The following is a 22,253-nucleotide window of genomic DNA, read 5'->3' as shown; positions in this document are numbered from 1 at the left end:
TGTCAGAAGTGGGGTTCGAACCCACGCCCTCATACGAGGATCAGAGCTTAAATCTGACGCCTTAGACCACTCGGCCATCCTGACACGCTTTTAAACGATTTCCTTGAAAATGAAGCTATAGTACAACACCAAAATACCTCCCGTATCTCTATGCCACATAAAGCCACTCTCTTGTTGCCATACTAGAAAAGCCTTTCCTGAGTATGATATACAAGTTATTAAAATGAAACAAATCGTTGTCAGAAGTGGGGTTCAAACCCACACCCTCATACGAGGATCAGAGCTTAAGTCTGACGCCTTAGACCACTCGGCCATCCTGACACGCTTTTAAACGTTTTCCTTGAAAATAAAGCTATAGTACAACACCAAAATACCTCCCGTATCTCTATGCCACATAAAGCCACTCACTTGTTGCCATACTAGAAAAGCCTTTCCTGAGTATGAGATACAAGTTATTAAAATGAAACAAATCGTTGTCAGAAGTGGGGTTCGAACCCACGCCCTCATACGAGGATCAGAGCTTAAATCTGACGCCTAAGACCACTCGGCCATCCTGACACGCTTTTAAACGATTTCCTTGAAAATGAAGCTATAGTACAACACCAAAATACCTCCAGTATCTCTATGCCACATAAAGCCACTCACTTGTTGCCATACTAGAAAAGCCCTTCCTGAGTATGATATACAAGTTATTAAAATGAAACAAATCGTTGTCAGAAGTGGGGTTCAAACCCACACCCTCATACGAGGATCAGAGCTTAAGTCTGACGCCATAGACCACTCGGCCATCCTGACACGCTTTTAAACGTTTTCCTTGAAAATAAAGCTATAGTACAACTCCAAAATACCTCCCGTATCTCTATGCCACATAAAGCCACTCACTCGTTGCCATACTAGAAAAGCCTTTCCTGAGTATGAGATACAAGTTATTAAAATGAAACAAATCGTTGTCAGAAGTGGGGTTCGAACCCACGCCCTCATACGAGGATCAGAGCTTAAATCTGACGCCTTAGACCACTCGGCCATCCTGACACGCTTTTAAACGTTTTCCTTGAAAATAAAGCTATAGTACAACACCAAAATACCTCCCGTATCTCTATGCCACATAAAGCCACTCACTTGTTGCCATACTAGAAAAGCCTTTCCAGAGTATGAGATACAAGTTATTAAAATGAAACAAATCGTTGTCAGAAGTGGGGTTCGAACCCACGCCCTCATACGAGGATCAGAGCTTAAATCTGACGCCTAAGACCACTCGGCCATCCTGACACGCTTTTAAACGATTTCCTTGAAAATGAAGCTATAGTACAACACCAAAATACCTCCAGTATCTCTATGCCACATAAAGCCACTCACTTGTTGCCATACTAGAAAAGCCTTTCCTGAGTATGAGATACAAGTTATCAAAATGAAACAAATCGTTGTCAGAAGTGGGGTTCAAACCCACACCCTCATACGAGGATCAGAGCTTAAATCTGACGCCTAAGACCACTCGACCATCCTGACACGCTTTTAAACGTTTTCCTTGAAAATTAAGCTATAGTACAACACCAAAATACCTCCCGTATCTCTATGCCACATAAAGCCACTCACTTGTTGCCATACTAGAAAAGCCTTTCCTGAGTATGAGATACAAGTTATTAAAATGAAACAAATCGTTGTCAGAAGTGGGGTTCAAACCCACACCCTCATACGAGGATCAGAGCTTAAGTCTGACGCCTTAGACCACTCGGCCATCCTGACACGCTTTTAAACGTTTTCCTTGAAAATAAAGCTATAGTACAACACCAAAATACCTCCCGTATCTCTATGCCACATAAAGCCACTCACTTGTTGCCATACTAGAAAAGCCCTTCCTGAGTATGATATACAAGTTATTAAAATGAAACAAATCGTTGTCAGAAGTGGGGTTCAAACCCACACCCTCATACGAGGATCAGAGCTTAAGTCTGACGCCATAGACCACTCGGCCATCCTGACACGCTTTTAAACGTTTTCCTTGAAAATAAAGCTATAGTACAACTCCAAAATACCTCCCGTATCTCTATGCCACATAAAGCCACTCACTTGTTGCCATTCTAGAGAAGCCTCTCCTGAGTATGAGATAAAAGTTATTAAAATGAAACAAATCGTTGTCAGAAGTGGGGTTCAAACCCACACCCTCATACGATGATCAGAGCTTAAATCTGACGCCTAAGACCACTCGGCCATCCTGACACGCTTTTAAACGATTTCCTTGAAAATGAAGCTATAGTACAACACCAAAATACCTCCAGTATCTCTATGCCACAAAAAGCCACTCACTTGTTGCCATACTAGAAAAGCCCTTCCTGAGTATGATATACAAGTTATTAAAATGAAACAAATCGTTGTCAGAAGTGGGGTTCAAACCCACACCCTCATACGAGGATCAGAGCTTAAGTCTGACGCCATAGACCACTCGGCCATCCTGACACGCTTTTAAACGTTTTCCTTGAAAATAAAGCTATAGTACAACTCCAAAATACCTCCCGTATCTCTATGCCACATAAAGCCACTCACTTGTTGCCATTCTAGAGAAGCCTCTCCTGAGTATGAGATAAAAGTTATTAAAATGAAACAAATCGTTGTCAGAAGTGGGGTTCAAACCCACACCCTCATACGATGATCAGAGCTTAAATCTGACGCCTTAGACCACTCGGCCATCCTGACACGCTTGTAAACGTTTTCCTTGAAAATGAAGCTATAGTACAACACCAAAATACCTCCCGTATCTCTATGCCACATAAAGCCACTCACTTGTTGCCATACAAGAGAAGCCTTTCCTGAGTATGAGATACAAGTTATTAAAATGAAACAAATCGTTGTCAGAAGTGGGGTTCGAACCCACGCTTTCATACGAGGATCAGAGCTTATATCTTACGCCTTAGACCACTCGGCCACCCTGACACGATATTAAACGTTTTCCTTGAAAATGAAGCTATAGTATAACACGAAAATACCTCTAGTATCTCTATACCACATAAAGCCACTCACTTGTTGCCATTCTAGAGAAGCCTCTCCTGAGTATGAGATAAAAGTTATTAAAATGAAACAAATCGTTGTCAGAAGTGGGGTTCGAAACCACGCCCTCATACGAGGATCAGAGCTTAAATCTGACGCCTTAGACCACTCGGCCATCCTGACACGCTTTTAAACGTTTTCCTTGAAAATGAAGCTATAGTACAACACCAAAATACCTCTCGTATCTCTATGCCACATAAACCCACTCACTTGTTGCCATACTAGAAAAGCCTTTCCTGAGTATGAGATACAAGTTATTAAAATGATACAAATCGTTGTCAGAAGTGGGGTTCGAACCCACGCCCTCATACGAGGATCAGAGCTTAAGTCTGACGCCTTAGACCACTCGGCCATCCTGACACGCTTTTAAACGTTTTCCTTGAAAATAAAGCTATAGTACAACACCAAAATACCTCCCGTATCTCTATGCCACATAAAGCCACTCACTCGTTGCCATACTAGAAAAGCCTTTCCTGAGTATGAGATACAAGTTATTAAAATGAAACAAATCGTTGTCAGAAGTGGGGTTCGAACCCACGCCCTCATACGAGGATCAGAGCTTAAATCTGACGCCTTAGACCACTCGGCCATCCTGACACTCTTTTAAACGATTTCCTTGAAAATGAAGCTATAGTACAACACCAAAATACCTCCCGTATCTCTATGCCACATAAAGCCACTCACTTGTTGCCATACTAGAAAAGCCTTTCCTGAGTATGATATACAAGTTATTAAAATGAAACAAATCGTTGTCAGAAGTGGGGTTCAAACCCACACCCTCATACGAGGATCAGAGCTTAAGTCTGACGCCTTAGACCACTCGGCCATCCTGACACGCTTTTAAACGTTTTCCTTGAAAATAAAGCTATAGTACAACACCAAAATACCTCCCGTATCTCTATGCCACATAAAGCCACTCACTTGTTGCCATACTAGAAAAGCCTTTCCTGAGTATGAGATACAAGTTATTAAAATGAAACAAATCGTTGTCAGAAGTGGGGTTCGAACCCACGCCCTCATACGAGGATCAGAGCTTAAATCTGACGCCTAAGACCACTCGGCCATCCTGACACGCTTTTAAACGATTTCCTTGAAAATGAAGCTATAGTACAACACCAAAATACCTCTAGTATCTCTATGCCACATAAAGCCACTCACTTGTTGCCATACTAGAGAAGCCTTTCCTGAGTATGAGATACAAGTTATTAAAATGAAACAAATCGTTGTCAGAAGTGGGGTTCAAACCCACACCATCATACGAGGATCAGAGCTTAAGTCTGACGCCTTAGACCACTCGGCCATCCTGACACGCTTTTAAACGTTTTCCTTGAAAATAAAGCTATAGTACAACACCAAAATACCTCCCGTATCTCTATGCCACATAAAGCCACTCACTCGTTGCCATACTAGAAAAGCCTTTCCTGAGTATGAGATACAAGTTATTAAAATGAAACAAATCGTTGTCAGAAGTGGGGTTCGAACCCACGCCCTCATACGAGGATCAGAGCTTAAATCTGACGCCTTAGACCACTCGGCCATCCTGACACGCTTTTAAACGATTTCCTTGAAAATGAAGCTATAGTACAACACCAAAATACCTCCCGTATCTCTATGCCACATAAAGCCACTCACTTGTTGCCATACTAGAAAAGCCTTTCCTGAGTATGATATACAAGTTATTAAAATGAAACAAATCGTTGTCAGAAGTGGGGTTCAAACCCACACCCTCATACGAGGATCAGAGCTTAAGTCTGACGCCTTAGACCACTCGGCCATCCTGACACGCTTTTAAACGTTTTCCTTGAAAATAAAGCTATAGTACAACACCAAAATACCTCCCGTATCTCTATGCCACATAAAGCCACTCACTTGTTGCCATACTAGAAAAGCCTTTCCTGAGTATGAGATACAAGTTATTAAAATGAAACAAATCGTTGTCAGAAGTGGGGTTCGAACCCACGCCCTCATACGAGGATCAGAGCTTAAATCTGACGCCTAAGACCACTCGGCCATCCTGACACGCTTTTAAACGATTTCCTTGAAAATGAAGCTATAGTACAACACCAAAATACCTCTAGTATCTCTATGCCACATAAAGCCACTCACTTGTTGCCATACTAGAAAAGCCTTTCCTGAGTATGAGATACAAGTTATTAAAATGAAACAAATCGTTGTCAGAAGTGGGGTTCAAACCCACACCCTCATACGAGGATCAGAGCTTAAATCTGACGCCTAAGACCACTCGGCCATCCTGACACGCTTTTAAACGATTTCCTTGAAAATGAAGCTATAGTACAACACCAAAATACCTCCAGTATCTCTATGCCACATAAAGCCACTCACTTGTTGCCATACTAGAAAAGCCCTTCCTGAGTATGAGATACAAGTTATTAAAATGAAACAAATCGTTGTCAGAAGTGGGGTTCAAACCCACACCCTCATACGAGGATCAGAGCTTAAATCTGACGCCTTAGACCACTCGGCCATCCTGACACGCTTTTAAACGTTTTCCTTGAAAATGAAGCTTTAGTACAACACCAAAATACCTCTCGTATCTCTATGCCACATAAACCCACTCACTCGTTGCCATACTAGAAAAGCCTTTCCTGAGTATGAGATACAAGTTATTAAAATGAAACAAATCGTTGTCAGAAGTGGGGTTCGAACCCACGCCCTCATACGAGGATCAGAGCTTAAATCTGACGCCTTAGACCACTCGGCCATCCTGACACGCTTTTAAACGATTTCCTTGAAAATGAAGCTAAAGTACAACACCAAAATACCTCCCGTATCTCTATGCCACATAAAGCCACTCACTTGTTGCCATACTAGAAAAGCCTTTCCTGAGTATGATATACAAGTTATTAAAATGAAACAAATCGTTGTCAGAAGTGGGGTTCAAACCCACACCCTCATACGAGGATCAGAGCTTAAGTCTGACGCCTTAGACCACTCGGCCATCCTGACACGCTTTTAAACGTTTTCCTTGAAAATAAAGCTATAGTACAACACCAAAATACCTCCCGTATCTCTATGCCACATAAAGCCACTCACTTGTTGCCATACTAGAAAAGCCTTTCCTGAGTATGAGATACAAGTTATTAAAATGAAACAAATCGTTGTCAGAAGTGGGGTTCGAACCCACGCCCTCATACGAGGATCAGAGCTTAAATCTGACGCCTAAGACCACTCGGCCATCCTGACACGCTTTTAAACGATTTCCTTGAAAATGAAGCTATAGTACAACACCAAAATACCTCTAGTATCTCTATGCCACATAAAGCCACTCACTTGTTGCCATACTAGAAAAGCCTTTCCTGAGTATGAGATACAAGTTATTAAAATGAAACAAATCGTTGTCAGAAGTGGGGTTCAAACCCACACCCTCATACGAGGATCAGAGCTTAAATCTGACGCCTAAGACCACTCGGCCATCCTGACACGCTTTTAAACGATTTCCTTGAAAATGAAGCTATAGTACAACACCAAAATACCTCCAGTATCTCTATGCCACATAAAGCCACTCACTTGTTGCCATACTAGAAAAGCCCTTCCTGAGTATGAGATACAAGTTATTAAAATGAAACAAATCGTTGTCAGAAGTGGGGTTCAAACCCACACCCTCATACGAGGATCAGAGCTTAAATCTGACGCCTTAGACCACTCGGCCATCCTGACACGCTTTTAAACGTTTTCCTTGAAAATGAAGCTTTAGTACAACACCAAAATACCTCTCGTATCTCTATGCCACATAAACCCACTCACTCGTTGCCATACTAGAAAAGCCTTTCCTGAGTATGAGATACAAGTTATTAAAGTGAAACAAATCGTTGTCAGAAGTGGGGTTCGAACCCACGCCCTCATACGAGGATCAGAGCTTAAATCTGACGCCTTAGACCACTCGGCCATCCTGACACGCTTTTAAACGTTTTCCTTGAAAATGAAGCTATAGTACAACACCAAAATACCTCTCGTATCTCTATGCCACATAAACCCACTCACTTGTTGCCATACTAGAAAAGCCTTTCCTGAGTATGATATACAAGTTATTAAAATGAAACAAATCGTTGTCAGAAGTGGGGTTCAAACCCACACCCTCATACGAGGATCAGAGCTTAAGTCTGACGCCATAGACCACTCGGCCATCCTGACACGCTTTTAAACGTTTTCCTTGAAAATAAAGCTATAGTACAACTCCAAAATACCTCCCGTATCTCTATGCCACATAAAGCCACTCACTCGTTGCCATACTAGAAAAGCCTTTCCTGAGTATGAGATACAAGTTATTAAAATGAAACAAATCGTTGTCAGAAGTGGGGTTCGAACCCACGCCCTCATACGAGGATCAGAGCTTAAATCTGACGCCTTAGACCACTCGGCCACCCTGACACGATATTAAACGTTTTCCTTGAAAATGAAGCTATAGTATAACACGAAAATACCTCTAGTATCTCTATACCACATAAAGCCACTCACTTGTTGCCATTCTAGAGAAGCCTCTCCTGAGTATGAGATACAAGTTATTAAAATGAAACAAATCGTTGTCAGAAGTGGGGTTCGAACCCACGCCCTCATACGAGGATCAGAGCTTAAATCTGACGCCTAAGACCACTCGGCCATCCTGACACGCTTTTAAACGATTTCCTTGAAAATGAAGCTATAGTACAACACCAAAATACCTCTAGTATCTCTATGCCACATAAAGCCACTCACTTGTTGCCATACTAGAAAAGCCTTTCCTGAGTATGAGATACAAGTTATTAAAATGAAACAAATCGTTGTCAGAAGTGGGGTTCAAACCCACACCCTCATACGAGGATCAGAGCTTAAATCTGACGCCTAAGACCACTCGGCCATCCTGACACGCTTTTAAACGATTTCCTTGAAAATGAAGCTATAGTACAACACCAAAATACCTCCAGTATCTCTATGCCACATAAAGCCACTCACTTGTTGCCATACTAGAAAAGCCCTTCCTGAGTATGAGATACAAGTTATTAAAATGAAACAAATCGTTGTCAGAAGTGGGGTTCAAACCCACACCCTCATACGAGGATCAGAGCTTAAATCTGACGCCTTAGACCACTCGGCCATCCTGACACGCTTTTAAACGTTTTCCTTGAAAATGAAGCTTTAGTACAACACCAAAATACCTCTCGTATCTCTATGCCACATAAACCCACTCACTCGTTGCCATACTAGAAAAGCCTTTCCTGAGTATGAGATACAAGTTATTAAAGTGAAACAAATCGTTGTCAGAAGTGGGGTTCGAACCCACGCCCTCATACGAGGATCAGAGCTTAAATCTGACGCCTTAGACCACTCGGCCATCCTGACACGCTTTTAAACGTTTTCCTTGAAAATGAAGCTATAGTACAACACCAAAATACCTCTCGTATCTCTATGCCACATAAACCCACTCACTTGTTGCCATACTAGAAAAGCCTTTCCTGAGTATGATATACAAGTTATTAAAATGAAACAAATCGTTGTCAGAAGTGGGGTTCAAACCCACACCCTCATACGAGGATCAGAGCTTAAGTCTGACGCCATAGACCACTCGGCCATCCTGACACGCTTTTAAACGTTTTCCTTGAAAATAAAGCTATAGTACAACTCCAAAATACCTCCCGTATCTCTATGCCACATAAAGCCACTCACTCGTTGCCATACTAGAAAAGCCTTTCCTGAGTATGAGATACAAGTTATTAAAATGAAACAAATCGTTGTCAGAAGTGGGGTTCGAACCCACGCCCTCATACGAGGATCAGAGCTTAAATCTGACGCCTTAGACCACTCGGCCACCCTGACACGATATTAAACGTTTTCCTTGAAAATGAAGCTATAGTATAACACGAAAATACCTCTAGTATCTCTATACCACATAAAGCCACTCACTTGTTGCCATTCTAGAGAAGCCTCTCCTGAGTATGAGATAAAAGTTATTAAAATGAAACAAATCGTTGTCAGAAGTGGGGTTCGAAACCACGCCCTCATACGAGGATCAGAGCTTAAATCTGACGCCTTAGACCACTCGGCCATCCTGACACGCTTTTAAACGTTTTCCTTGAAAATGAAGCTATAGTACAACACCAAAATACCTCTCGTATCTCTATGCCACATAAACCCACTCACTTGTTGCCATACTAGAAAAGCCTTTCCTGAGTATGAGATACAAGTTATTAAAATGATACAAATCGTTGTCAGAAGTGGGGTTCGAACCCACGCCCTCATACGAGGATCAGAGCTTAAGTCTGACGCCTTAGACCACTCGGCCATCCTGACACGCTTTTAAACGTTTTCCTTGAAAATAAAGCTATAGTACAACACCAAAATACCTCCCGTATCTCTATGCCACATAAAGCCACTCACTCGTTGCCATACTAGAAAAGCCTTTCCTGAGTATGAGATACAAGTTATTAAAATGAAACAAATCGTTGTCAGAAGTGGGGTTCGAACCCACGCCCTCATACGAGGATCAGAGCTTAAATCTGACGCCTTAGACCACTCGGCCATCCTGACACTCTTTTAAACGATTTCCTTGAAAATGAAGCTATAGTACAACACCAAAATACCTCCCGTATCTCTATGCCACATAAAGCCACTCACTTGTTGCCATACTAGAAAAGCCTTTCCTGAGTATGATATACAAGTTATTAAAATGAAACAAATCGTTGTCAGAAGTGGGGTTCAAACCCACACCCTCATACGAGGATCAGAGCTTAAGTCTGACGCCTTAGACCACTCGGCCATCCTGACACGCTTTTAAACGTTTTCCTTGAAAATAAAGCTATAGTACAACACCAAAATACCTCCCGTATCTCTATGCCACATAAAGCCACTCACTTGTTGCCATACTAGAAAAGCCTTTCCTGAGTATGAGATACAAGTTATTAAAATGAAACAAATCGTTGTCAGAAGTGGGGTTCGAACCCACGCCCTCATACGAGGATCAGAGCTTAAATCTGACGCCTAAGACCACTCGGCCATCCTGACACGCTTTTAAACGATTTCCTTGAAAATGAAGCTATAGTACAACACCAAAATACCTCTAGTATCTCTATGCCACATAAAGCCACTCACTTGTTGCCATACTAGAGAAGCCTTTCCTGAGTATGAGATACAAGTTATTAAAATGAAACAAATCGTTGTCAGAAGTGGGGTTCAAACCCACACCCTCATACGAGGATCAGAGCTTAAGTCTGACGCCTTAGACCACTCGGCCATCCTGACACGCTTTTAAACGTTTTCCTTGAAAATAAAGCTATAGTACAACACCAAAATACCTCCCGTATCTCTATGCCACATAAAGCCACTCACTTGTTGCCATACTAGAAAAGCCTTTCCTGAGTATGAGATACAAGTTATTAAAATGAAACAAATCGTTGTCAGAAGTGGGGTTCGAACCCACGCCCTCATACGAGGATCAGAGCTTAAATCTGACGCCTAAGACCACTCGGCCATCCTGACACGCTTTTAAACGATTTCCTTGAAAATGAAGCTATAGTACAACACCAAAATACCTCTAGTATCTCTATGCCACATAAAGCCACTCACTTGTTGCCATACTAGAAAAGCCTTTCCTGAGTATGAGATACAAGTTATTAAAATGAAACAAATCGTTGTCAGAAGTGGGGTTCAAACCCACACCCTCATACGAGGATCAGAGCTTAAATCTGACGCCTAAGACCACTCGGCCATCCTGACACGCTTTTAAACGATTTCCTTGAAAATGAAGCTATAGTACAACACCAAAATACCTCCAGTATCTCTATGCCACATAAAGCCACTCACTTGTTGCCATACTAGAAAAGCCCTTCCTGAGTATGAGATACAAGTTATTAAAATGAAACAAATCGTTGTCAGAAGTGGGGTTCAAACCCACACCCTCATACGAGGATCAGAGCTTAAGTCTGACGCCTTAGACCACTCGGCCATCCTGACACGCTTTTAAACGTTTTCCTTGAAAATAAAGCTATAGTACAACACCAAAATACCTCCCGTATCTCTATGCCACATAAAGCCACTCACTTGTTGCCATACTAGAAAAGCCTTTCCTGAGTATGAGATACAAGTTATTAAAATGAAACAAATCGTTGTCAGAAGTGGGGTTCGAACCCACGCCCTCATACGAGGATCAGAGCTTAAATCTGACGCCTAAGACCACTCGGCCATCCTGACACGCTTTTAAACGATTTCCTTGAAAATGAAGCTATAGTACAACACCAAAATACCTCTAGTATCTCTATGCCACATAAAGCCACTCACTTGTTGCCATACTAGAAAAGCCTTTCCTGAGTATGAGATACAAGTTATTAAAATGAAACAAATCGTTGTCAGAAGTGGGGTTCAAACCCACACCCTCATACGAGGATCAGAGCTTAAATCTGACGCCTAAGACCACTCGGCCATCCTGACACGCTTTTAAACGATTTCCTTGAAAATGAAGCTATAGTACAACACCAAAATACCTCCAGTATCTCTATGCCACATAAAGCCACTCACTTGTTGCCATACTAGAAAAGCCCTTCCTGAGTATGAGATACAAGTTATTAAAATGAAACAAATCGTTGTCAGAAGTGGGGTTCAAACCCACACCCTCATACGAGGATCAGAGCTTAAATCTGACGCCTTAGACCACTCGGCCATCCTGACACGCTTTTAAACGTTTTCCTTGAAAATGAAGCTTTAGTACAACACCAAAATACCTCTCGTATCTCTATGCCACATAAACCCACTCACTCGTTGCCATACTAGAAAAGCCTTTCCTGAGTATGAGATACAAGTTATTAAAGTGAAACAAATCGTTGTCAGAAGTGGGGTTCGAACCCACGCCCTCATACGAGGATCAGAGCTTAAATCTGACGCCTTAGACCACTCGGCCATCCTGACACGCTTTTAAACGTTTTCCTTGAAAATGAAGCTATAGTACAACACCAAAATACCTCTCGTATCTCTATGCCACATAAACCCACTCACTTGTTGCCATACTAGAAAAGCCTTTCCTGAGTATGATATACAAGTTATTAAAATGAAACAAATCGTTGTCAGAAGTGGGGTTCAAACCCACACCCTCATACGAGGATCAGAGCTTAAGTCTGACGCCATAGACCACTCGGCCATCCTGACACGCTTTTAAACGTTTTCCTTGAAAATAAAGCTATAGTACAACTCCAAAATACCTCCCGTATCTCTATGCCACATAAAGCCACTCACTCGTTGTCATACTAGAAAAGCCTTTCCTGAGTATGAGATACAAGTTATTAAAATGAAACAAATCGTTGTCAGAAGTGGGGTTCGAACCCACGCCCTCATACGAGGATCAGAGCTTAAATCTGACGCCTTAGACCACTCGGCCATCCTGACACGCTTTTAAACGATTTCCTTGAAAATGAAGCTATAGTACAACACCAAAATACCTCCCGTATCTCTATGCCACATAAAGCCACTCACTTGTTGCCATACTAGAAAAGCCTTTCCTGAGTATGATATACAAGTTATTAAAATGAAACAAATCGTTGTCAGAAGTGGGGTTCAAACCCACACCCTCATACGAGGATCAGAGCTTAAGTCTGACGCCATAGACCACTCGGCCATCCTGACACGCTTTTAAACGTTTTCCTTGAAAATAAAGCTATAGTACAACTCCAAAATACCTCCCGTATCTCTATGCCACATAAAGCCACTCACTCGTTGCCATACTAGAAAAGCCTTTCCTGAGTATGAGATACAAGTTATTAAAATGAAACAAATCGTTGTCAGAAGTGGGGTTCGAACCCACGCCCTCATACGAGGATCAGAGCTTAAATCTGACGCCTTAGACCACTCGGCCATCCTGACACGCTTTTAAACGATTTCCTTGAAAATGAAGCTATAGTACAACACCAAAATACCTCCCGTATCTCTATGCCACATAAAGCCACTCTCTTGTTGCCATACTAGAAAAGCCTTTCCTGAGTATGATATACAAGTTATTAAAATGAAACAAATCGTTGTCAGAAGTGGGGTTCAAACCCACACCCTCATACGAGGATCAGAGCTTAAGTCTGACGCCTTAGACCACTCGGCCATCCTGACACGCTTTTAAACGTTTTCCTTGAAAATAAAGCTATAGTACAACACCAAAATACCTCCCGTATCTCTATGCCACATAAAGCCACTCACTTGTTGCCATACTAGAAAAGCCTTTCCTGAGTATGATATACAAGTTATTAAAATGAAACAAATCGTTGTCAGAAGTGGGGTTCAAACCCACACCCTCATACGAGGATCAGAGCTTAAGTCTGACGCCATAGACCACTCGGCCATCCTGACACGCTTTTAAACGTTTTCCTTGAAAATAAAGCTATAGTACAACTCCAAAATACCTCCCGTATCTCTATGCCACATAAAGCCACTCACTCGTTGCCATACTAGAAAAGCCTTTCCTGAGTATGAGATACAAGTTATTAAAATGAAACAAATCGTTGTCAGAAGTGGGGTTCGAACCCACGCCCTCATACGAGGATCAGAGCTTAAATCTGACGCCTTAGACCACTCGGCCATCCTGACACGCTTTTAAACGATTTCCTTGAAAATGAAGCTATAGTACAACACCAAAATACCTCCCGTATCTCTATGCCACATAAAGCCACTCTCTTGTTGCCATACTAGAAAAGCCTTTCCTGAGTATGATATACAAGTTATTAAAATGAAACAAATCGTTGTCAGAAGTGGGGTTCAAACCCACACCCTCATACGAGGATCAGAGCTTAAGTCTGACGCCTTAGACCACTCGGCCATCCTGACACGCTTTTAAACGTTTTCCTTGAAAATAAAGCTATAGTACAACACCAAAATACCTCCCGTATCTCTATGCCACATAAAGCCACTCACTTGTTGCCATACTAGAAAAGCCTTTCCTGAGTATGAGATACAAGTTATTAAAATGAAACAAATCGTTGTCAGAAGTGGGGTTCGAACCCACGCCCTCATACGAGGATCAGAGCTTAAATCTGACGCCTAAGACCACTCGGCCATCCTGACACGCTTTTAAACGATTTCCTTGAAAATGAAGCTATAGTACAACACCAAAATACCTCCAGTATCTCTATGCCACATAAAGCCACTCACTTGTTGCCATACTAGAAAAGCCCTTCCTGAGTATGATATACAAGTTATTAAAATGAAACAAATCGTTGTCAGAAGTGGGGTTCAAACCCACACCCTCATACGAGGATCAGAGCTTAAGTCTGACGCCATAGACCACTCGGCCATCCTGACACGCTTTTAAACGTTTTCCTTGAAAATAAAGCTATAGTACAACTCCAAAATACCTCCCGTATCTCTATGCCACATAAAGCCACTCACTTGTTGCCATTCTAGAGAAGCCTCTCCTGAGTATGAGATAAAAGTTATTAAAATGAAACAAATCGTTGTCAGAAGTGGGGTTCGAACCCACGCCCTCATACGAGGATCAGAGCTTAAATCTGACGCCTTAGACCACTCGGCCATCCTGACACGCTTTTAAACGATTTCCTTGAAAATGAAGCTATAGTACAACACCAAAATACCTCCCGTATCTCTATGCCACATAAAGCCACTCACTTGTTGCCATACTAGAAAAGCCTTTCCTGAGTATGATATACAAGTTATTAAAATGAAACAAATCGTTGTCAGAAGTGGGGTTCAAACCCACACCCTCATACGAGGATCAGAGCTTAAGTCTGACGCCTTAGACCACTCGGCCATCCTGACACGCTTTTAAACGTTTTCCTTGAAAATAAAGCTATAGTACAACACCAAAATACCTCCCGTATCTCTATGCCACATAAAGCCACTCACTTGTTGCCATACTAGAAAAGCCTTTCCTGAGTATGAGATACAAGTTATTAAAATGAAACAAATCGTTGTCAGAAGTGGGGTTCGAACCCACGCCCTCATACGAGGATCAGAGCTTAAATCTGACGCCTTAGACCACTCGGCCATCCTGACACGCTTTTAAACGATTTCCTTGAAAATGAAGCTATAGTACAACACCAAAATACCTCCCGTATCTCTATGCCACATAAAGCCACTCACTTGTTGCCATACTAGAAAAGCCTTTCCTGAGTATGATATACAAGTTATTAAAATGAAAAAAATCGTTGTCAGAAGTGGGGTTCAAACCCACACCCTCATACGAGGATAAGAGCTTAAGTCTGACGCCTTAGACCACTCGGCCATCCTGACACGCTTTTAAACGTTTTCCTTGAAAATAAAGCTATAGTACAACACCAAAATACCTCCCGTATCTCTATGCCACATAAAGCCACTCACTTGTTGCCATACTAGAAAAGCCTTTCCTGAGTATGAGATACAAGTTATTAAAATGAAACAAATCGTTGTCAGAAGTGGGGTTCGAACCCACGCCCTCATACGAGGATCAGAGCTTAAATCTGACGCCTAAGACCACTCGGCCATCCTGACACGCTTTTAAACGATTTCCTTGAAAATGAAGCTATAGTACAACACCAAAATACCTCCAGTATCTCTATGCCACATAAAGCCACTCACTTGTTGCCATACTAGAAAAGCCCTTCCTGAGTATGATATACAAGTTATTAAAATGAAACAAATCGTTGTCAGAAGTGGGTTTCAAACCCACACCCTCATACGAGGATCAGAGCTTAAGTCTGACGCCATAGACCGCTCGGCCATCCTGACACGCTTTTAAACGATTTCCTTGAAAATGAAGCTATAGTCATAAGTGAATCATATTACAGCTCCCTATAAGTACTGGACGTAGGTTATGCTTTTGTAAACAGCGCTTTCTTCCAAGACATCCAAGCCCGCCATCTATAGCTCAGTTTTACAAGTATAGTTTTCCCATTAACCCGGATCTTGAGTTAGGTTAACCTACGGAAGTTCCGGTTGATGATAATGGCTGTCAGACCGCCGTCAGTGTCGTGATTAGTGTGAAGCTTATTATCGCGTTATAATTTAGATTTAGAATGGCTTATGCTAGGATCAATGTAACTATTTGCAATGGTTGCATGCCATCATTAAAGAGACATCTGAACACGATCTATGTGATATTAAAAGCAGTTAACCGTAAGAAACTAAAAAAACTTTTTGTAAAACTAAAAAATATTGGCCAGCATCTTTAGCAAACGGAAAACGTTAAAGCATTGAAAAAATTTGTCACACTTAAAAAAGGAAAACAAATTTCTATGTCGACGCACATAACCTTTAATTAGTAATAAATCGGTCCAACTATCCCCGCTAACCTTTAAATCGATCGGTGGAAGCTTAGCTCAGTGCTGTACTGTACTAGGGATACATTAAAAATATTCAAGCATGATGAAGGCTATTTTGATCATTTGAATTTATATTAATTTCCTTTTCAACACAAGCGTTTAAAAAATACCTATAGACCGCCAATTAATTTTTAATATCGGAAAAATAAAGTGGACTTCTACTATTATATTCACAACCCAACACTTTGTATGGAACAACTTGTTTCCTTCCGCGCTCTTCTCTCTCAAACCTTTCCTCATTGGCTACCAGCCTACCACTTACTTCCGTTTGCTTCGCCCGCTTATTAAAAATTACTTTCGCGCCAAAATCATTCCTCTGGTTTAGTTCACAAATTCGCCGCTGCGTTTCGCATATACCCATTTCTCTTCAGTGCTAGGAGACAATGCTGATGCACGGCGATGTTATATCGTCCGGTACTTCTAGGGAGCTGTAATATGATCCACTTCTGCTATAGTACAACACCAAAATACCTCTCGTATCTCTATGCCACATAAACCCACTCACTTGTTGCCATACTAGAAAAGCCTTTCCTGAGTATGAGATACAAGTTATTAAAATGAAACAAATCGTTGTCAGAAGTGGGGTTCGAACCCACGCCCTCATACGAGGATCAGAGCTTAAATCTGACGCCTAAGACCACTCGGCCATCCTGACACGCTTTTAAACGATTTCCTTGAAAATGAAGCTATAGTACAACACCAAAATACCTCCAGTATCTCTAGGCCACATAAAGCCACTCACTTGTTGCCATACTAGAAAAGCCCTTCCTGAGTATGAGATACAAGTTATTAAAATGAAACAAATCGTTGTCAGAAGTGGGGTTCAAACCCACACCCTCATACGAGGATCAGAGCTTAAATCTGACGCCTTAGACCACTCGGCCATCCTGACACGCTTTTAAACGTTTTCCTTGAAAATGAAGCTTTAGTACAACACCAAAATACCTCTCGTATCTCTATGCCACATAAACCCACTCACTTGTTGCCATACTAGAAAAGCCTTTCCTGAGTATGAGATACAAGTTATCAAAATGAAACAAATCGTTGTCAGAAGTGGGGTTCAAACCCACACCCTCATACGAGGATCAGAGCTTAAATCTGACGCCTAAGACCACTCGACCATCCTGACACGCTTTTAAACGTTTTCCTTGAAAATTAAGCTATAGTACAACACCAAAATACCTCCCGTATCTCTATGCCACATAAAGCCACTCACTTGTTGCCATACTAGAAAAGCCTTTCCTGAGTATGAGATACAAGTTATTAAAATGAAACAAATCGTTGTCAGAAGTGGGGTTCAAACCCACACCCTCATACGAGGATCAGAGCTTAAGTCTGACGCCTTAGACCACTCGGCCATCCTGACACGCTTTTAAACGTTTTCCTTGAAAATAAAGCTATAGTACAACACCAAAATACCTCCCGTATCTCTATGCCACATAAAGCCACTCACTTGTTGCCATACTAGAAAAGCCTTTCCTGAGTATGATATACAAGTTATTAAAATGAAACAAATCGTTGTCAGAAGTGGGGTTCAAACCCACACCCTCATACGAGGATCAGAGCTTAAGACTGACGCCATAGACCACTCGGCCATCCTGACACGCTTTTAAACGTTTTCCTTGAAAATGAAGCTTTAGTACAACACCAAAATACCTCTCGTATCTCTATGCCACATAAACCCACTCACTCGTTGCCATACTAGAAAAGCCTTTCCTGAGTATGAGATACAAGTTATTAAAATAAAACAAATCGTTGTCAGAAGTGGGGTTCGAACCCACGCCCTCATACGAGGATCAGAGCTTAAATCTGACGCCTTAGACCACTCGGCCATCCTGACACGCTTTTAAACGATTTCCTTGAAAATGAAGCTATAGTACAACACCAAAATACCTCCCGTATCTCTATGCCACATAAAGCCACTCACTTGTTGCCATACTAGAAAAGCCTTTCCTGAGTATGATATACAAGTTATTAAAATGAAACAAATCGTTGTCAGAAGTGGGGTTCAAACCCACACCCTCATACGAGGATCAGAGCTTAAGTCTGACGCCATAGACCACTCGGCCATCCTGACACGCTTTTAAACGTTTTCCTTGAAAATAAAGCTATAGTACAACTCCAAAATACCTCCCGTATCTCTATGCCACATAAAGCCACTCACTCGTTGCCATACTAGAAAAGCCTTTCCTGAGTATGAGATACAAGTTATTAAAATGAAACAAATCGTTGTCAGAAGTGGGGTTCGAACCCACGCCCTCATACGAGGATCAGAGCTTAAATCTGACGCCTTAGACCACTCGGCCATCCTGACACGCTTTTAAACGATTTCCTTGAAAATGAAGCTATAGTACAACACCAAAATACCTCCCGTATCTCTATGCCACATAAAGCCACTCACTTGTTGCCATACTAGAAAAGCCTTTCCTGAGTATGATATACAAGTTATTAAAATGAAACAAATCGTTGTCAGAAGTGGGGTTCAAACCCACACCCTCATACGAGGATCAGAGCTTAAGTCTGACGCCATAGACCGCTCGGCCATCCTGACACGCTTTTAAACGATTTCCTTGAAAATGAAGCTATAGTACAACACCAAAATACCTCTCGTATCTCTATGCCACATAAACCCACTCACTTGTTGCCATACTAGAAAAGCCTTTCCTGAGTATGAGATACAAGTTATTAAAATGAAACAAATCGTTGTCAGAAGTGGGGTTCGAACCCACGCCCTCATACGAGGATCAGAGCTTAAATCTGACGCCTAGGACCACTCGGCCATCCTGACACGCTTTTAAACGATTTCCTTGAAAATGAAGCTATAGTACAACACCAAAATACCTCCTGTATCTCTAGGCCACATAAAGCCACTCACTTGTTGCCATACTAGAAAAGCCCTTCCTGAGTATGAGATACAAGTTATTAAAATGAAACAAATCGTTGTCAGAAGTGGGGTTCAAACCCACACCCTCATACGAGGATCAGAGCTTAAATCTGACGCCTTAGACCACTCGGCCATCCTGACACGCTTTTAAACGTTTTCCTTGAAAATTAAGCTATAGTACAACTCCAAAATACCTCCCGTATCTCTATGCCACATAAAGCCACTCACTCGTTGCCATACTAGAAAAGCCTTTCCTGAGTATGAGATACAAGTTATTAAAATGAAACAAATCGTTGTCAGAAGTGGGGTTCGAACCCACGCCCTCATACGAGGATCAGAGCTTAAATCTGACGCCTTAGACCACTCGGCCATCCTGACACGCTTTTAAACGATTTCCTTGAAAATGAAGCTATAGTACAACACCAAAATACCTCCCGTATCTCTATGCCACATAAAGCCACTCACTTGTTGCCATACTAGAAAAGCCTTTCCTGAGTATAATATACAAGTTATTAAAATGAAACAAATCGTTGTCAGAAGTGGGGTTCAAACCCACACCCTCATACGAGGATCAGAGCTTAAGTCTGACGCCATAGACCACTCGGCCATCCTGACACGCTTTTAAACGATTTCCTTGAAAATGAAGCTATAGTACAACACCAAAATACCTCCCGTATCTCTATGCCACATAAAGCCACTCACTTGTTGCCATACTAGAAAAGCCTTTCCTGAGTATGATATACAAGTTATTAAAATGAAACAAATCGTTGTCAGAAGTGGGGTTCAAACCCACACCCTCATACGAGGATCAGAGCTTAAGTCTGACGCCATAGACCACTCGGCCATCCTGACACGCTTTTAAACGTTTTCCTTGAAAATAAAGCTATAGTACAACTCCAAAATACCTCCCGTATCTCTATGCCACATAAAGCCACTCACTCGTTGCCATACTAGAAAAGCCTTTCCTGAGTATGAGATACAAGTTATTAAAATGAAACAAATCGTTGTCAGAAGTGGGGTTCGAACCCACGCCCTCATACGAGGATCAGAGCTTAAATCTGACGCCTTAGACCACTCGGCCATCCTGACACGCTTTTAAACGATTTCCTTGAAAATGAAGCTATAGTACAACACCAAAATACCTCCCGTATCTCTATGCCACATAAAGCCACTCACTTGTTGCCATACTAGAAAAGCCTTTCCTGAGTATGATATACAAGTTATTAAAATGAAACAAATCGTTGTCAGAAGTGGGGTTCAAACCCACACCCTCATACGAGGATCAGAGCTTAAGTCTGACGCCATAGACCGCTCGGCCATCCTGACACGCTTTTAAACGATTTCCTTGAAAATGAAGCTATAGTACAACACCAAAATACCTCTCGTATCTCTATGCCACATAAACCCACTCACTTGTTGCCATACTAGAAAAGCCTTTCCTGAGTATGAGATACAAGTTATTAAAATGAAACAAATCGTTGTCAGAAGTGGGGTTCGAACCCACGCCCTCATACGAGGATCAGAGCTTAAATCTGACGCCTAGGACCACTCGGCCATCCTGACACGCTTTTAAACGATTTCCTTGAAAATGAAGCTATAGTACAACACCAAAATACCTCCTGTATCTCTAGGCCACATAAAGCCACTCACTTGTTGCCATACTAGAAAAGCCCTTCCTGAGTATGAGATACAAGTTATTAAAATGAAACAAATCGTTGTCAGAAGTGGGGTTCAAACCCACACCCTCATACGAGGATCAGAGCTTAAATCTGACGCCTTAGACCACTCGGCCATCCTGACACGCTTTTAAACGTTTTCCTTGAAAATTAAGCTATAGTACAACTCCAAAATACCTCCCGTATCTCTATGCCACATAAAGCCACTCACTCGTTGCCATACTAGAAAAGCCTTTCCTGAGTATGAGATACAAGTTATTAAAATGAAACAAATCGTTGTCAGAAGTGGGGTTCGAACCCACGCCCTCATACGAGGATCAGAGCTTAAATCTGACGCCTTAGACCACTCGGCCATCCTGACACGCTTTTAAACGATTTCCTTGAAAATGAAGCTATAGTACAACACCAAAATACCTCCCGTATCTCTATGCCACATAAAGCCACTCACTTGTTGCCATACTAGAAAAGCCTTTCCTGAGTATAATATACAAGTTATTAAAATGAAACAAATCGTTGTCAGAAGTGGGGTTCAAACCCACACCCTCATACGAGGATCAGAGCTTAAGTCTGACGCCATAGACCACTCGGCCATCCTGACACGCTTTTAAACGATTTCCTTGAAAATGAAGCTATAGTACAACACCAAAATACCTCCCGTATCTCTATGCCACATAAAGCCACTCACTTGTTGCCATACTAGAAAAGCCTTTCCTGAGTATGATATACAAGTTATTAAAATGAAACAAATCGTTGTCAGAAGTGGGGTTCAAACCCACACCCTCATACGAGGATCAGAGCTTAAGTCTGACGCCATAGACCACTCGGCCATCCTGACACGCTTTTAAACGTTTTCCTTGAAAATAAAGCTATAGTACAACTCCAAAATACCTCCCGTATCTCTATGCCACATAAAGCCACTCACTCGTTACCATACTAGAAAAGCCTTTCCTGAGTATGAGATACAAGTTATTAAAATGAAACAAATCGTTGTCAGAAGTGGGGTTCGAACCCACGCCCTCATACGAGGATCAGAGCTTAAATCTGACGCCTTAGACCACTCGGCCATCCTGACACGCTTTTAAACGATTTCCTTGAAAATGAAGCTATAGTACAACACCAAAATACCTCCAGTATCTCTAGGCCACATAAAGCCACTCACTTGTTGCCATACTAGAAAAGCCCTTCCTGAGTATGAGATACAAGTTATTAAAATGAAACAAATCGTTGTCAGAAGTGGGGTTCAAACCCACACCCTCATACGAGGATCAGAGCTTAAATCTGACGCCTTAGACCACTCGGCCATCCTGACACGCTTTTAAACGTTTTCCTTGAAAATTAAGCTATAGTACAACTCCAAAATACCTCCCGTATCTC

The 22,253-nt window shown here is 41.8% G+C and overlaps 60 non-coding genes across 60 annotated transcripts; all 60 read right to left on the bottom strand.

The window, feature by feature from the left end:
• On the bottom strand, window positions 1–84 carry TRNAL-UAA (transfer RNA leucine (anticodon UAA)). Its single transcript has one exon. It is a non-coding gene; the product is annotated as a tRNA-Leu (tRNA).
• A 153-nt stretch (window positions 85–237) lies between these two features.
• TRNAL-UAA (transfer RNA leucine (anticodon UAA)) lies at window positions 238–321 on the bottom strand. The gene has a single exon. It is a non-coding gene; the product is annotated as a tRNA-Leu (tRNA).
• Window positions 322–474: 153 nt separating this feature from the next.
• TRNAL-UAA (transfer RNA leucine (anticodon UAA)) lies at window positions 475–558 on the bottom strand. The gene has a single exon. It is a non-coding gene; the product is annotated as a tRNA-Leu (tRNA).
• A 390-nt stretch (window positions 559–948) lies between these two features.
• TRNAL-UAA (transfer RNA leucine (anticodon UAA)) lies at window positions 949–1,032 on the bottom strand. Its single transcript has one exon. It is a non-coding gene; the product is annotated as a tRNA-Leu (tRNA).
• Window positions 1,033–1,185: 153 nt separating this feature from the next.
• On the bottom strand, window positions 1,186–1,269 carry TRNAL-UAA (transfer RNA leucine (anticodon UAA)). Its single transcript has one exon. It is a non-coding gene; the product is annotated as a tRNA-Leu (tRNA).
• A 390-nt stretch (window positions 1,270–1,659) lies between these two features.
• On the bottom strand, window positions 1,660–1,743 carry TRNAL-UAA (transfer RNA leucine (anticodon UAA)). The gene has a single exon. It is a non-coding gene; the product is annotated as a tRNA-Leu (tRNA).
• Window positions 1,744–3,081: 1,338 nt separating this feature from the next.
• Window positions 3,082–3,165, bottom strand: TRNAL-UAA (transfer RNA leucine (anticodon UAA)). Its single transcript has one exon. It is a non-coding gene; the product is annotated as a tRNA-Leu (tRNA).
• A 153-nt stretch (window positions 3,166–3,318) lies between these two features.
• On the bottom strand, window positions 3,319–3,402 carry TRNAL-UAA (transfer RNA leucine (anticodon UAA)). Its single transcript has one exon. It is a non-coding gene; the product is annotated as a tRNA-Leu (tRNA).
• A 153-nt stretch (window positions 3,403–3,555) lies between these two features.
• Window positions 3,556–3,639, bottom strand: TRNAL-UAA (transfer RNA leucine (anticodon UAA)). Its single transcript has one exon. It is a non-coding gene; the product is annotated as a tRNA-Leu (tRNA).
• Window positions 3,640–3,792: 153 nt separating this feature from the next.
• TRNAL-UAA (transfer RNA leucine (anticodon UAA)) lies at window positions 3,793–3,876 on the bottom strand. The gene has a single exon. It is a non-coding gene; the product is annotated as a tRNA-Leu (tRNA).
• Window positions 3,877–4,029: 153 nt separating this feature from the next.
• Window positions 4,030–4,113, bottom strand: TRNAL-UAA (transfer RNA leucine (anticodon UAA)). Its single transcript has one exon. It is a non-coding gene; the product is annotated as a tRNA-Leu (tRNA).
• A 390-nt stretch (window positions 4,114–4,503) lies between these two features.
• TRNAL-UAA (transfer RNA leucine (anticodon UAA)) lies at window positions 4,504–4,587 on the bottom strand. Its single transcript has one exon. It is a non-coding gene; the product is annotated as a tRNA-Leu (tRNA).
• A 153-nt stretch (window positions 4,588–4,740) lies between these two features.
• Window positions 4,741–4,824, bottom strand: TRNAL-UAA (transfer RNA leucine (anticodon UAA)). The gene has a single exon. It is a non-coding gene; the product is annotated as a tRNA-Leu (tRNA).
• A 153-nt stretch (window positions 4,825–4,977) lies between these two features.
• On the bottom strand, window positions 4,978–5,061 carry TRNAL-UAA (transfer RNA leucine (anticodon UAA)). The gene has a single exon. It is a non-coding gene; the product is annotated as a tRNA-Leu (tRNA).
• Window positions 5,062–5,451: 390 nt separating this feature from the next.
• Window positions 5,452–5,535, bottom strand: TRNAL-UAA (transfer RNA leucine (anticodon UAA)). The gene has a single exon. It is a non-coding gene; the product is annotated as a tRNA-Leu (tRNA).
• Window positions 5,536–5,688: 153 nt separating this feature from the next.
• On the bottom strand, window positions 5,689–5,772 carry TRNAL-UAA (transfer RNA leucine (anticodon UAA)). Its single transcript has one exon. It is a non-coding gene; the product is annotated as a tRNA-Leu (tRNA).
• Window positions 5,773–5,925: 153 nt separating this feature from the next.
• On the bottom strand, window positions 5,926–6,009 carry TRNAL-UAA (transfer RNA leucine (anticodon UAA)). The gene has a single exon. It is a non-coding gene; the product is annotated as a tRNA-Leu (tRNA).
• A 153-nt stretch (window positions 6,010–6,162) lies between these two features.
• On the bottom strand, window positions 6,163–6,246 carry TRNAL-UAA (transfer RNA leucine (anticodon UAA)). The gene has a single exon. It is a non-coding gene; the product is annotated as a tRNA-Leu (tRNA).
• A 390-nt stretch (window positions 6,247–6,636) lies between these two features.
• TRNAL-UAA (transfer RNA leucine (anticodon UAA)) lies at window positions 6,637–6,720 on the bottom strand. The gene has a single exon. It is a non-coding gene; the product is annotated as a tRNA-Leu (tRNA).
• A 153-nt stretch (window positions 6,721–6,873) lies between these two features.
• TRNAL-UAA (transfer RNA leucine (anticodon UAA)) lies at window positions 6,874–6,957 on the bottom strand. Its single transcript has one exon. It is a non-coding gene; the product is annotated as a tRNA-Leu (tRNA).
• A 390-nt stretch (window positions 6,958–7,347) lies between these two features.
• TRNAL-UAA (transfer RNA leucine (anticodon UAA)) lies at window positions 7,348–7,431 on the bottom strand. The gene has a single exon. It is a non-coding gene; the product is annotated as a tRNA-Leu (tRNA).
• A 153-nt stretch (window positions 7,432–7,584) lies between these two features.
• On the bottom strand, window positions 7,585–7,668 carry TRNAL-UAA (transfer RNA leucine (anticodon UAA)). Its single transcript has one exon. It is a non-coding gene; the product is annotated as a tRNA-Leu (tRNA).
• Window positions 7,669–8,058: 390 nt separating this feature from the next.
• On the bottom strand, window positions 8,059–8,142 carry TRNAL-UAA (transfer RNA leucine (anticodon UAA)). The gene has a single exon. It is a non-coding gene; the product is annotated as a tRNA-Leu (tRNA).
• Window positions 8,143–8,295: 153 nt separating this feature from the next.
• On the bottom strand, window positions 8,296–8,379 carry TRNAL-UAA (transfer RNA leucine (anticodon UAA)). The gene has a single exon. It is a non-coding gene; the product is annotated as a tRNA-Leu (tRNA).
• Window positions 8,380–8,769: 390 nt separating this feature from the next.
• Window positions 8,770–8,853, bottom strand: TRNAL-UAA (transfer RNA leucine (anticodon UAA)). Its single transcript has one exon. It is a non-coding gene; the product is annotated as a tRNA-Leu (tRNA).
• A 153-nt stretch (window positions 8,854–9,006) lies between these two features.
• Window positions 9,007–9,090, bottom strand: TRNAL-UAA (transfer RNA leucine (anticodon UAA)). Its single transcript has one exon. It is a non-coding gene; the product is annotated as a tRNA-Leu (tRNA).
• Window positions 9,091–9,243: 153 nt separating this feature from the next.
• TRNAL-UAA (transfer RNA leucine (anticodon UAA)) lies at window positions 9,244–9,327 on the bottom strand. Its single transcript has one exon. It is a non-coding gene; the product is annotated as a tRNA-Leu (tRNA).
• Window positions 9,328–9,480: 153 nt separating this feature from the next.
• TRNAL-UAA (transfer RNA leucine (anticodon UAA)) lies at window positions 9,481–9,564 on the bottom strand. Its single transcript has one exon. It is a non-coding gene; the product is annotated as a tRNA-Leu (tRNA).
• A 153-nt stretch (window positions 9,565–9,717) lies between these two features.
• TRNAL-UAA (transfer RNA leucine (anticodon UAA)) lies at window positions 9,718–9,801 on the bottom strand. The gene has a single exon. It is a non-coding gene; the product is annotated as a tRNA-Leu (tRNA).
• Window positions 9,802–9,954: 153 nt separating this feature from the next.
• Window positions 9,955–10,038, bottom strand: TRNAL-UAA (transfer RNA leucine (anticodon UAA)). Its single transcript has one exon. It is a non-coding gene; the product is annotated as a tRNA-Leu (tRNA).
• A 153-nt stretch (window positions 10,039–10,191) lies between these two features.
• Window positions 10,192–10,275, bottom strand: TRNAL-UAA (transfer RNA leucine (anticodon UAA)). Its single transcript has one exon. It is a non-coding gene; the product is annotated as a tRNA-Leu (tRNA).
• A 153-nt stretch (window positions 10,276–10,428) lies between these two features.
• Window positions 10,429–10,512, bottom strand: TRNAL-UAA (transfer RNA leucine (anticodon UAA)). The gene has a single exon. It is a non-coding gene; the product is annotated as a tRNA-Leu (tRNA).
• Window positions 10,513–10,902: 390 nt separating this feature from the next.
• On the bottom strand, window positions 10,903–10,986 carry TRNAL-UAA (transfer RNA leucine (anticodon UAA)). The gene has a single exon. It is a non-coding gene; the product is annotated as a tRNA-Leu (tRNA).
• A 153-nt stretch (window positions 10,987–11,139) lies between these two features.
• Window positions 11,140–11,223, bottom strand: TRNAL-UAA (transfer RNA leucine (anticodon UAA)). The gene has a single exon. It is a non-coding gene; the product is annotated as a tRNA-Leu (tRNA).
• A 390-nt stretch (window positions 11,224–11,613) lies between these two features.
• TRNAL-UAA (transfer RNA leucine (anticodon UAA)) lies at window positions 11,614–11,697 on the bottom strand. The gene has a single exon. It is a non-coding gene; the product is annotated as a tRNA-Leu (tRNA).
• A 153-nt stretch (window positions 11,698–11,850) lies between these two features.
• On the bottom strand, window positions 11,851–11,934 carry TRNAL-UAA (transfer RNA leucine (anticodon UAA)). Its single transcript has one exon. It is a non-coding gene; the product is annotated as a tRNA-Leu (tRNA).
• Window positions 11,935–12,324: 390 nt separating this feature from the next.
• Window positions 12,325–12,408, bottom strand: TRNAL-UAA (transfer RNA leucine (anticodon UAA)). Its single transcript has one exon. It is a non-coding gene; the product is annotated as a tRNA-Leu (tRNA).
• A 390-nt stretch (window positions 12,409–12,798) lies between these two features.
• Window positions 12,799–12,882, bottom strand: TRNAL-UAA (transfer RNA leucine (anticodon UAA)). Its single transcript has one exon. It is a non-coding gene; the product is annotated as a tRNA-Leu (tRNA).
• Window positions 12,883–13,035: 153 nt separating this feature from the next.
• On the bottom strand, window positions 13,036–13,119 carry TRNAL-UAA (transfer RNA leucine (anticodon UAA)). Its single transcript has one exon. It is a non-coding gene; the product is annotated as a tRNA-Leu (tRNA).
• A 390-nt stretch (window positions 13,120–13,509) lies between these two features.
• Window positions 13,510–13,593, bottom strand: TRNAL-UAA (transfer RNA leucine (anticodon UAA)). Its single transcript has one exon. It is a non-coding gene; the product is annotated as a tRNA-Leu (tRNA).
• Window positions 13,594–13,746: 153 nt separating this feature from the next.
• Window positions 13,747–13,830, bottom strand: TRNAL-UAA (transfer RNA leucine (anticodon UAA)). The gene has a single exon. It is a non-coding gene; the product is annotated as a tRNA-Leu (tRNA).
• A 153-nt stretch (window positions 13,831–13,983) lies between these two features.
• On the bottom strand, window positions 13,984–14,067 carry TRNAL-UAA (transfer RNA leucine (anticodon UAA)). The gene has a single exon. It is a non-coding gene; the product is annotated as a tRNA-Leu (tRNA).
• Window positions 14,068–14,457: 390 nt separating this feature from the next.
• TRNAL-UAA (transfer RNA leucine (anticodon UAA)) lies at window positions 14,458–14,541 on the bottom strand. The gene has a single exon. It is a non-coding gene; the product is annotated as a tRNA-Leu (tRNA).
• A 153-nt stretch (window positions 14,542–14,694) lies between these two features.
• Window positions 14,695–14,778, bottom strand: TRNAL-UAA (transfer RNA leucine (anticodon UAA)). Its single transcript has one exon. It is a non-coding gene; the product is annotated as a tRNA-Leu (tRNA).
• Window positions 14,779–14,931: 153 nt separating this feature from the next.
• On the bottom strand, window positions 14,932–15,015 carry TRNAL-UAA (transfer RNA leucine (anticodon UAA)). The gene has a single exon. It is a non-coding gene; the product is annotated as a tRNA-Leu (tRNA).
• A 390-nt stretch (window positions 15,016–15,405) lies between these two features.
• On the bottom strand, window positions 15,406–15,489 carry TRNAL-UAA (transfer RNA leucine (anticodon UAA)). The gene has a single exon. It is a non-coding gene; the product is annotated as a tRNA-Leu (tRNA).
• Window positions 15,490–16,890: 1,401 nt separating this feature from the next.
• On the bottom strand, window positions 16,891–16,974 carry TRNAL-UAA (transfer RNA leucine (anticodon UAA)). The gene has a single exon. It is a non-coding gene; the product is annotated as a tRNA-Leu (tRNA).
• A 153-nt stretch (window positions 16,975–17,127) lies between these two features.
• TRNAL-UAA (transfer RNA leucine (anticodon UAA)) lies at window positions 17,128–17,211 on the bottom strand. Its single transcript has one exon. It is a non-coding gene; the product is annotated as a tRNA-Leu (tRNA).
• A 390-nt stretch (window positions 17,212–17,601) lies between these two features.
• TRNAL-UAA (transfer RNA leucine (anticodon UAA)) lies at window positions 17,602–17,685 on the bottom strand. The gene has a single exon. It is a non-coding gene; the product is annotated as a tRNA-Leu (tRNA).
• A 390-nt stretch (window positions 17,686–18,075) lies between these two features.
• Window positions 18,076–18,159, bottom strand: TRNAL-UAA (transfer RNA leucine (anticodon UAA)). Its single transcript has one exon. It is a non-coding gene; the product is annotated as a tRNA-Leu (tRNA).
• Window positions 18,160–18,549: 390 nt separating this feature from the next.
• Window positions 18,550–18,633, bottom strand: TRNAL-UAA (transfer RNA leucine (anticodon UAA)). Its single transcript has one exon. It is a non-coding gene; the product is annotated as a tRNA-Leu (tRNA).
• Window positions 18,634–19,023: 390 nt separating this feature from the next.
• On the bottom strand, window positions 19,024–19,107 carry TRNAL-UAA (transfer RNA leucine (anticodon UAA)). The gene has a single exon. It is a non-coding gene; the product is annotated as a tRNA-Leu (tRNA).
• A 153-nt stretch (window positions 19,108–19,260) lies between these two features.
• On the bottom strand, window positions 19,261–19,344 carry TRNAL-UAA (transfer RNA leucine (anticodon UAA)). Its single transcript has one exon. It is a non-coding gene; the product is annotated as a tRNA-Leu (tRNA).
• A 153-nt stretch (window positions 19,345–19,497) lies between these two features.
• On the bottom strand, window positions 19,498–19,581 carry TRNAL-UAA (transfer RNA leucine (anticodon UAA)). The gene has a single exon. It is a non-coding gene; the product is annotated as a tRNA-Leu (tRNA).
• Window positions 19,582–20,208: 627 nt separating this feature from the next.
• On the bottom strand, window positions 20,209–20,292 carry TRNAL-UAA (transfer RNA leucine (anticodon UAA)). The gene has a single exon. It is a non-coding gene; the product is annotated as a tRNA-Leu (tRNA).
• A 390-nt stretch (window positions 20,293–20,682) lies between these two features.
• On the bottom strand, window positions 20,683–20,766 carry TRNAL-UAA (transfer RNA leucine (anticodon UAA)). The gene has a single exon. It is a non-coding gene; the product is annotated as a tRNA-Leu (tRNA).
• A 153-nt stretch (window positions 20,767–20,919) lies between these two features.
• On the bottom strand, window positions 20,920–21,003 carry TRNAL-UAA (transfer RNA leucine (anticodon UAA)). Its single transcript has one exon. It is a non-coding gene; the product is annotated as a tRNA-Leu (tRNA).
• Window positions 21,004–21,156: 153 nt separating this feature from the next.
• TRNAL-UAA (transfer RNA leucine (anticodon UAA)) lies at window positions 21,157–21,240 on the bottom strand. Its single transcript has one exon. It is a non-coding gene; the product is annotated as a tRNA-Leu (tRNA).
• Window positions 21,241–21,867: 627 nt separating this feature from the next.
• On the bottom strand, window positions 21,868–21,951 carry TRNAL-UAA (transfer RNA leucine (anticodon UAA)). Its single transcript has one exon. It is a non-coding gene; the product is annotated as a tRNA-Leu (tRNA).
• A 153-nt stretch (window positions 21,952–22,104) lies between these two features.
• TRNAL-UAA (transfer RNA leucine (anticodon UAA)) lies at window positions 22,105–22,188 on the bottom strand. Its single transcript has one exon. It is a non-coding gene; the product is annotated as a tRNA-Leu (tRNA).
• Window positions 22,189–22,253: the final 65 nt, after the last annotated feature.

This window comes from Phalangium opilio, unplaced genomic scaffold, assembly GCF_054372755.1.
Source record: "Phalangium opilio isolate 3A_F unplaced genomic scaffold, DU_Popi_V2 ptg000090l_1, whole genome shotgun sequence".
Taxonomy (NCBI): domain Eukaryota; kingdom Metazoa; phylum Arthropoda; class Arachnida; order Opiliones; family Phalangiidae; genus Phalangium; species Phalangium opilio.
Note: the sequence above shows the minus strand (reverse complement) of the source record. Positions and strands in the feature narration are given on the sequence as shown.